This window comes from Oratosquilla oratoria, chromosome 26 (genome assembly GCF_046742065.1).
Source record: "Oratosquilla oratoria isolate Oo_2021 chromosome 26, ASM4674206v1, whole genome shotgun sequence".
Taxonomy (NCBI): domain Eukaryota; kingdom Metazoa; phylum Arthropoda; class Malacostraca; order Stomatopoda; family Squillidae; genus Oratosquilla; species Oratosquilla oratoria.
Genome location: NC_134802.1, coordinates 16,143,747 through 16,153,746, shown reverse-complemented (window position 1 = coordinate 16,153,746; position 10,000 = coordinate 16,143,747). Strand labels below are relative to the sequence as shown.

Sequence of the window (10,000 nt, the reverse complement as noted above, 5' to 3'; positions counted from 1 at the left end):
TTCCTAATAACTTGTAATCATACTTACTGTTATTTTTACCTATGTGCATTACCTTGCATTTACTTGTGTTGAATTAAAATTAGCCATTTTTCAGACCATTGCTGTAATTCATCTAAATCTTCTTGAATATCTAATTGGCTTAAGTGATCATTTGCCAATCCGCACAGTTTTGTACCATCAGCAAATTTGGAAACAGTAGATTTAATCAATGGTCTATATCATTTATATATGCTATGAATAGAAGTGGCCCAAGAACGGAACCCTGAGGAACTTCACTTGTAACATTTTTCTATCTAGACGTTTTTCCATTTAAAACAACTCTCTATTTTTTATCATTTAACCAATTACTAGTCCAACTTAATAGGCTATTACTTATTCCGTGTGAAGCTAATTTATTATGTAGTCTTTCGTGGGGGACGGTATCAAAAGCTTTTGCAAAGTCTAGATATATTAAATCTATATTGTTTCTTTGGCATAATTCGAGGTAACTGTGTTGTAGAATTCGAGTAAGATAGTCACGCAAGAACGTTTCCGTCTCAAACCATGCTGGCTATCATTTATCAAACGGTTACTTTCTAAATGATGTTCGATAGCATCTCCGATGATAGTTTCCATTATTTTTCCTACGATTGAAGTCAAACTTATAGGCCTATAGTTATTTGGCGTCTTTTTATCACCTTTTTTGAACATGGGAGCAACGTTAGCTAGCTTCCATTCTCTTGGGACATCTCCGAATATGATGGATTTGTTGAAGATAATTTCTAATGGAACAACAATCCCATTTTTCATTTCCATTAAGATTCTTGGATGCCAACCGTCAGGCCCTAGTGTTTTATTAACTTTGAGTTTCTCTACACACCTTTTAATTTTTTCTTTTGTTATATATACCGTAGTGAGTAAGTTTACCCTAGACTTTTCACAGGTTTCAGTTTGGAGTTCACTTTGAGGTGTTTCGTTTACGAATACCGAGCTAAAATAATGGTTTGAAATATTACACACACACATATATATATATATATATACATATAAATATATACACAGACATACATACATACATACATACTGTATATATATAATATAGATTTGCATATATATATATATATATATATATATATATGTAACCGTCACTAATCATCACCAACCACGCACGTTATCTACACACATGCAACATGGTACTCGTCCTTGACAAACCTCTAATCTTGCAGACTTCACAGAGTTCGCCATCGCAAAACACCTACGTAAGACTAACAACGACATCCCCGCAATGTCACAACACAAGAACCCTTTCTCGTACCTATCCCAATTACATTACCATATATACAACATGTCTATCCACTCCCACCAACCATACTAACCCCTATATAACAGAACTATCAACCATGCCTATAATTGATAAATAACACCTCTCACATACGGCAACCCACCAACACCCTTTATTACGACGACTGTGCCGCCGAGATATAGGACTGCCGAGGTCACTGACCTAGCAGGAGCTGCCCGAGGTCACAAACCTGGCAGGAGACAGTTTCGAGGTTAAGGCCCGGCACGAGGAATGCTTAAGCTCAAGGACCTTAGTTGTACAAAATCTTCGTATCTGATCAAAACCAACAAAGTCCAGCAGAGACTTTACCTCACCCGTAAACCACCATTGCATGTAGCAAAACATATTTGTTTTGTTACACTGGTAAAGAGCGATGTTCCCACGCCAAATTTGAAGAGAGACTCGATTAAAATCGTCGTCCTCAGCCACTCAAGTCACGCCTACCAGGTAGCAAAAATATTTCTTTGTCGCGGCTCGTGCCGCTTAAATTGTTTTTATCGGCTTAAGAAACCTGCACAGCGAAGTGAATCTGTGCAGGTTTCTTAAGCCGATAAATACAATTCAAGCGGCACGAGCCGCAACAAAGAAATATTATCGGCTGAAAGAAACCTGCACAGCGAAGCTATAGCAATAATCCTATACCACACTCCTGGTCATATGGCCACTTCCCGAGGGGTGAGTGTGGTTTGGAATTTTCCGCAAGAATCATCAGAAATTCAAAATTCCCGGCTCTGTGCAGGCATGCGCATTGACGACCCCACCTCCCCCTCTCTACCCCTCTCTTCTTGGCCGGCTCGCCGCCCGTACGAGTGCCCACTTTTTTTTTTTTTTTTTTTTTTTTTTTTTTGAGAGAGGGGTGGAGCCGTTTCCATGGCGACACATGGGGCAGGGGTGACCGAGTGGTAGAGATACCGTGTCCTTAATGAAGTCATCGATGTCCAGCCCCTAGGTCCTGCACCCGCTCCACAGAGTGGGTGCGGAGAAACGCTAGCGATGCCGCGAAGTCCCTGATGTTGTGGGCGTGTGGGGCATGGCCTGGGTCGGCTTTCTATAAAATGCGGCAAAGCAGGTGTGCCCGGGCCCTCGGGGTTAGGGGTATCCTAGATTTCGAGTTGTAGAGTAGATAATCCTCAGAAATCTCTTCCGTGTGTCCCACGTAGTCTTTGAACGCACGGATCAGGTGCAGCGGTTGTGGGTGTCCTCCCTCCAGGAAGGATTGTATTCTGAGAAGGCTAATCATGTCGTCCGCTTGGTTATTCTTGGCTAGGAATGTTGGTGATGGAAAGAGGGTTAGGGCCGAGCTGTCCTCCTCCAGTTTGGAGAAGGACGGGTGGCGGGTGATTGCCGCCAGCTGTGAAGCCCTGTAGTCCGTAGTCAAGGCGAGCAGAAAGACGTCACGTTGAAGGAAGTGTTCTTCCTCCATAATGGCCCTTTCGAACGCCAGGTACTACAGAACGCGATGCAAGGACCAGGCCAGGACCGGTTGATATCTCGGCTCTCTCGAGGCGCTGATCCCCTTCATTAGGAGGGTTCGCGCCCTCTGTGGCACTCGGATGTTCACGCCAAAGCGTAGCGGTTCAGTGAGGGCTGTATAGTGAGCCGAGATCGTCGCCGGTGCCCTGTTGGTGGAGTCACCTAGCCAAGTCAGGAAGTCCAGAACCGTGCTGGCGGAGATGGTCACTATCGCGTGTCTCCGAAGGTAGTTCTGGAATCTCCGTCAGCAGGATTCATATTGCCGCACTGAGGACGGAAGGTGACCTCTGAGCATCTTGTCTGCTGCCTCTGTAGAGAAGAGTTGGCTGAGAGCTCCCCGTAGAAACTCCAAGTATGAAGTTGAAGTGACGCTTGGAGAAGTGTGGTAAGGTTGTTGGCAAGGCAGGCTGACCCCAGTAGAAGGGGAGAAGGGCACCATCTCATTAGCTCCCCGAACCACGGCTGAGTTGGCCAGTAGGGAGCTATCAGGAGGACCTGACCTTTGAAGGACCTGAGGGTCTGCATGACCTTCAGGAGGACCGGTGTCGCCGGAGGAGGAAAATGTATACGTACTTCCAGCGGTTCTAGTCCTCCGTGAAGGCGTCTGGGCCTCCTGTGCGTGTCCTTTGGTTGTAGGTGAGGTAGAGGGGAGTTGGGTCGTGTTTGGGGAGGCAAACAGGTCCACCTCTGGGGTGCCGTAGTGGAGGGAGAGCAACTCGAACATTTGTGGGCGTAGTTGCCACTCCACAGAAGTCTCCTGAAACCTGGATAGAGCGTCCTCCCAGTCGTTCTCCCGGCCCGGAACATACTTCACCGAGAGTGATATGGCCATGCGTGATGCCTCGGCGAAGATGTCTTCCGACAGGGCTAGGAGTGGACCTGGTCGGGTCGTACCTTGCCTCTGCACGCACTGTACTGCCGTCACATTGTCTATGTCCAAGCGGACGCTCATGCAGGAGATTTTGGGGTGTCGCTCGAGTCATTCTTTCACCACTATCAGCTCCCGAAGGTTGATGTGTAGGGACCTTCTATCTTCCGACCATCCCCGGCAAGCTTGATGTCTCCAGCTCGACTGGAAGCCCCACCCCATGTCCGAGGTGTCCGCCGCCCCTGCCATTCGAGGTGGGGCGAGGACTATGGGACCGACCGGTGCAGGGCCCCCGACCGAAGCCAGGGACGCAACAAGCTGTGGAGTGCTGAGGGTACCGGCCCGGGCAGGTCGCGCGGGAGGAACGGTATGCTCCTGTCGACCTCCCGTGCTAGCCGTTGGCGCCCCAAGCGGCTCAGTGGAAGGGCCGGGGTCGCGAAGTTGAGGCAACCCAACAGCCCAACACCCACCCACAACCACCGAAGGCAGGAGAACGTGTGAGGGAAGTACGCCCTCTTGACGTAGTGGAGCGCCCGAAGAGCGCCGACTGTGTCCCACTCAATCCCGAGCCAATAAAGTCTCTGTGTGTGGGCGAGGGCAGACCCGTTCCAGTCCACCCCGAACTCCACGTCCGCCAACACTCTCAGAGCCACCGAGATGTCGGCCGATGCACCCTCCCCGGTGGGCAAAAGCATCAACTAGCCGTCTAGGTACATGAGTGCGGAAACGCTCGCTTCCGTCCAGCGTGCGCCTACCACTCTCACTAGTTTTGTGAAGATCCTCGGGGTAAGCGAGAGTCCGAAAGGGAGTCTGGTAAATTGATATGTCTCCCTCCTTACCTGGAACATCAGGAAACGGCGATATCGGGGGTGGATGGGAAAATGCCGATCTACGTCCAGAAGGTCCAGGGACGCTAACCCAACTCCTTCCCGGAGAGCTGACCGGACCTGAGCCACCGACACCATCTTGAATCGCAGGGGTTTCAAGAATTTGTTCAGTGCGCTCAGGTTTCATAGCCAGTCTCGTTTTTCCTGGGCCTTTCTTTGGTATGGTAAAGAGAATCAAATTAGTAGGGCAAGGTGGATTCCGATCCCCGGAGGGTGTAGTGAAGTCACAAAATCGATTGTAGAACGTATAACAACATACATGCGAGGCCGAGGTCGTTTCCGAGCGACCTCGTCCGTGGGCGTTAGTCAAGAGGCTTCGTCCTGGGTGAAGACGTTCCTTGAGTGTCTCCCACTAAGACGGGCCTGGACCCTCGGTATGTATCCAACTCACCCCAAGTCTTCCCGCGGGAAGTCCTCGAAGCACGTGGCGAGCGTCCTCATCCAATAGTGCGCTATGGCAGTTTGTGACGTCTCATCACCCACAAGCTGACTTCCATATGTTTAATACCTAGTGACATGTGATTATACTTTGTCATCACCGGATCTAATTATGACGTCATATGATCGTCTCGTGACGTCACAGGGCCACAAATTGACGTCATAGAACTACATCGTGACGTTATATTATCACATAATGACGTCATCTTATCACATCGTGACATCACTTTATCGCATATTGACGTTACCTAATCACATCGTGAACTAGTATCAAATCGTGACATCATGTAATCATATCGTGACGACACAAACAAAATGACGTCACAGGACCCCCATCGTGACGTCATATGTTTTCATTGTAATTTCACTGGACCATAAAGTAATGTTACAGAATTAGTGATGTCACATGGTCACATCATGATGCCACAGGGTTACATCACGACGTCACAGGATCACATCGTCACGTCACAGAAACACATCGCGACATCAAAGAATCATATTGTGACTTCAAAGGATCACTGATGTCACAGGATCACATTGTGATATAGCGAGGTGCCATTTTCTGGGTGCCTGGACAGCCTAGAAGGGAGGAGACCAGATCGAGACGTCAAATGATGTCATTCAGGTGATGAGAGGACCCCGTACTGAAAAGCATTTCCACCAGGCGAGACCCCATCTTTGCTGAATAAAATCCCTCGCCGCTACACAAGGGGGATGAAGGTAAGGACATAGCATGAGAAGGGGCGGAACTCGTAAGAGTCCGTCGTGGTAGGAGGATAAGGTAAAGATGAACGGAGGTGGTCCTCCACTCCGTCCCCCAACCCGACGGTCGTCTGATTGTGTGTGTGTGTGGGGGGGGGGGGTTCCTCATGAGAGGGGCCTTTCAGTCCTGTACCCGCCGCCGGCGCGGAGGGGCGGAGGGAAGGACCAGGAGGGAGTGTGGGAGAGGGGCCCAGAGCCGGAGGCTCGTTAGAAGTCTGCTCTGGAGGGGGGGATGCTCTGGTCTGCATCCATACATACATACATACATACATACATATACCGAAGTCTTTTTCCCCCTTATACGGGAGGTAACCAAAAAAACAAAGGCAAAAAACCCACACCCACCCATTCCATCCCCTACATACTTCACTCTCCTCTACCCCCTTTCTGCCCTCTCATCTTGGCACTTCCTGGATGACGGGTCATCCCTGTATCTTTTCCATTGCCCTGGATCAGAACCAGTGTCGCAAGACACATTAAATTGGCGATCCCCCTCTCCGCCTAACCATGCAGAAATTGAGAAGACGGGGAGAAATCCCTTCGGGCTGCGTCAATTCATTTCTTATACATACTCCCTCACCCCTCGTCAACCCACCCACACATCCTCATGCATCACAGCATCATCCATACACAACCATTTTCCACTCACCCCTATCATTTGTCCTCTCCCGTCCCTCCTCAACAGACATTCCCCTCTTTCCCAATGCCCCTTTTACCCCATCCATCCATCTCATCCTAGGTCGCCCCCTCATGTTCACTCCCTCCACTTTTGCCTTCCACACCTCTTTTACTAGTCTTTCTTCACTCATTATTTTCATGAACATAAGAACATATGAATGAAGGAGGCTGCAAGAGACCATAAGGCCTACACTAGGCAGCTCCGTATCCATCACCACCTGTCATCCCCATCCATAAAGTTGTCTAATCGTTTCTTAAAACAACTGATAGTTTCAGCGCTTACTACATGGTTACTAAGTCTATTCCATTCGTCGACCCCCCTATTAGTAAACCAATTCTTGCCTATTTCCTTCTTAAATCTAAATTTGTCCATTTTAAAGCCATTACTATGAGCCCTGCCTTGTTGTTTTAATGTGATGACTTTGTTTATGATACTTCCCAATCACTCCATCTAGGTTCATTTCCTACCCCAGCATTAAGGTCTTCCAACACCACTATATTGACATTTCTCCCTAAACCCTCTATGCACTCATTTAAATCCATCCAAAAAGCCTCCCTTTCCTCTACGTTCTTCTCAATAACCAGGCCCATACGCACTTACAAAAACCCAAATATCTCTTCCCAGTTTCACCTTCATTCACATTAACCTCCTTCCACTCTAGTACACATTTACCTATCTCTTTACTTACCAGTATAACCACCCCTTCTCTCCTTTGCCCTATCTTCACTAATGTGAAACTCCCAGCTACACTCCCAAACTCACACTCACCCCTACCTTTCAACTTAGTTTCACTCAATGCCAACACATCCATCTTTCTTCTCACAAACATACTACCTATCTCTTCCTTTTTACTCTCATCTGTACCACATCCACGCACATTAAAAGACTCAAACCTTATGGTACTGGTTGGAAAACTCCTAGATCCTCTTACGCTTTACTTATTTTAGGAATGTCCCCTTTGGGCCTACATTTAGCAGAATTCCTAGTCCTATCCCCGTCCCGCTTTTGTCGCCACGTACGATTCAAGTTGGAAGACTTGGTAGCAGCGTTCTTTTCCCCCACCACAAGGTAGACGAAAAAAGGAAATGAACATTCAAAGTAATGTTACAGGACAGTAACAAGGGTGGGGGCACGGCATAACGGAGGGACAGTAGCAGCATAATAAAAATGTCATCATGTCTCTATTATAGTAATAATAGTAATATAAATAATGATAATAATGATAATAATACATACATATACCAAGGCTTTTTCCCCCTTACAAGGGGGGTAGCCAAAAAGAAAAAGGCATAAAATCATTCCCACCCATTCCATCCCTGAATAACTCCACACCCCTCCACCCTCCCTCTAATCTGAGCACCTCCTGGATAACGGGTCATCCCTGCACTTTGTCCACTGCCCTGGATCAGAAGCAGTGTCGCAAGACACAGCACATCCACAGCAAGGCCGCTTCATTAAATCGGCGACCCCCCCTCTCCGTCCCCCCCATGCATAAAAGAATACGGGGAGAAATCCCTTCGGGCTGCGTCACATTTTGCTCACACATACTACCTCACCCCCCATCCCCCCGCCCATTCCACCTCATGCATCACAACACCATCCATATACAGCCATTCTCCATTCACCCCTGTCTTCTGTCCTCTCCCGTCCTTCCTCAACAGACATTCCCCTCTTCCCCAAAGCCCCCTTCACCCCATCCATCCACCTCATCCTAGGACGTCCCCTCATGTTCACTCCCTCCACATCTGCCTTCCATACCTCTTTTACTAGTCTTTCTTCACTCATTCTTTCCATGTGTCCAAACCATCCTAATACTCTTTCATCTACCCTATCTCCCAGCTCCCTTTTCACACCTGTTCTCCTCCTCACCTCCTCATTTCTCACTCTATCCAGCCTAGTAACCCCCATCATACTTCTCAGACACCTCATCTCAAACACATTCAAACTCCTTCTCTCTTCTTCTCTTATGTTCCATGTTTCTGCCCCATACAATGCTGTTGGCACAATCACTCCTTCATACAGTCTCCTCTTAGCATCCATTCCCAAATGTCTATTCCTCATTACACTTTTTAATCCACCAAGGCATTTACTCGCTTCTCTCAATCTACATTCTACCTCCACCTTCATTCTACCTTTTCCTGCCACATTTGCACCCAAATATCTAAAACTATCCACTTCCTCCAGTCGCTCTCCCTTAATGCTCACTTCCAGTCTACTGCCGCTTTCACCCCTTGTACATCTCATCACATTACTTTTACCCACATTTATGTTCAGCTTTCTCCTATCACACACTATCCCAAACTCTGTCACCAACTTCCTCAATCCCTCCTCCGATCCTGCCACAAGCGCAGTGTTGTCCGCAAACAACAGGTGGCTCACCTTCCACTTTTCTCCATTTTTTTTAACCATCTCCTATCCCTGACCCACTACCCTTGCATTTATCTCTCGCACTACCCCATCCAGGTATAGATTGAACAGTCAATGCGACATAACGCATCCTTGACGAAGTCCCACCTTTACCTCGAACCACTCACTCTCTCCATTTCCAATCCTGACACAAGCTCTACTACCCTCATAAAAACTCTTGACAGTTCCTAGAAGCTTTCCTCCTATCTCGTATATCCGCAAAACCTCCCACAGTGCCTTCCTGTCTACCCTTTCGTAAGCCTTTTCCAGATCCATAAAAGCCCAAAAAAACATCCTTCCCCTTTCCTATAGCTTTCTCACATATCTGTCTTACCACAAAGATCTGATCTACACAACCTCTACCCGTCCTAAATCCACACTGTTCCTCACCAATTACTCCCTCTGTTCCTCTACTAATCCTCTCAATCAAGATCCTCTCATAAGCCTTCCCAAATACACTTAACAAGCTAATCCCTCTGAAACTACTACATTCACACTTGTCCCCTTTTCCCTTGTAAAGTGGAACTATACAGGCACTCCTCCAGTCCTCCGGCACTCTACCCTCTCTCCAGCAAACATTAAATAACCTCACCAGCCAGTCCACCATCAATGTACCTCCTTTTTTTAGACATTTTGCATGGCATTCATCAAGACCAGGTGCCTCACCTGCTTTCATCATCTTAACAACTGCCTTCACTTCATCCTTCCTTATTTCTCCTCCATTTTCCTCAATCATCACGGTCATTTTCTTAGCCTTTCCCACTGCAGCTATCTTTCCCTCCCTATCCTCCTTCACATTTAGCAACTCCCTAAAATATTGTGCCCATCTTCCCCTTACTGCCTTCTCTTCCATTATCATCTCTCCATCTGCATCTTTTACCTTTTCTTCTCTACTTGATTTGCCTCCTCTTCCTCTCTTAATTTCTTTCCAAAACATCTTTTTATTACTTTCAAAATTTTCTGTGATACTCTTACCCCATTTCACATCTGCTCTCCTCTTTGCCTCCTTTACTTTTTGCTTTACTTCTCTTTTCTTTTCTTTGTACCTCTCATATGACTCCCTCATCCTAATTTGTAACCAATCTGTGAAAGCTCGCTTCTTCTCTTCTACAACCTTCTTAGTTTCCTCATCCCACCACTCACTACCCTTCCTTCTATTTCCTCCT

General features: G+C 47.3%; 1 protein-coding gene across 1 annotated transcript in view; it reads left to right on the top strand.

The window, feature by feature from the left end:
* Positions 1–10,000, top strand: part of LOC143039286 (methyltransferase-like protein 27) — a 41,502-nt gene that overhangs the window by 20,546 nt on the left and 10,956 nt on the right. The window lies entirely within an intron of this gene.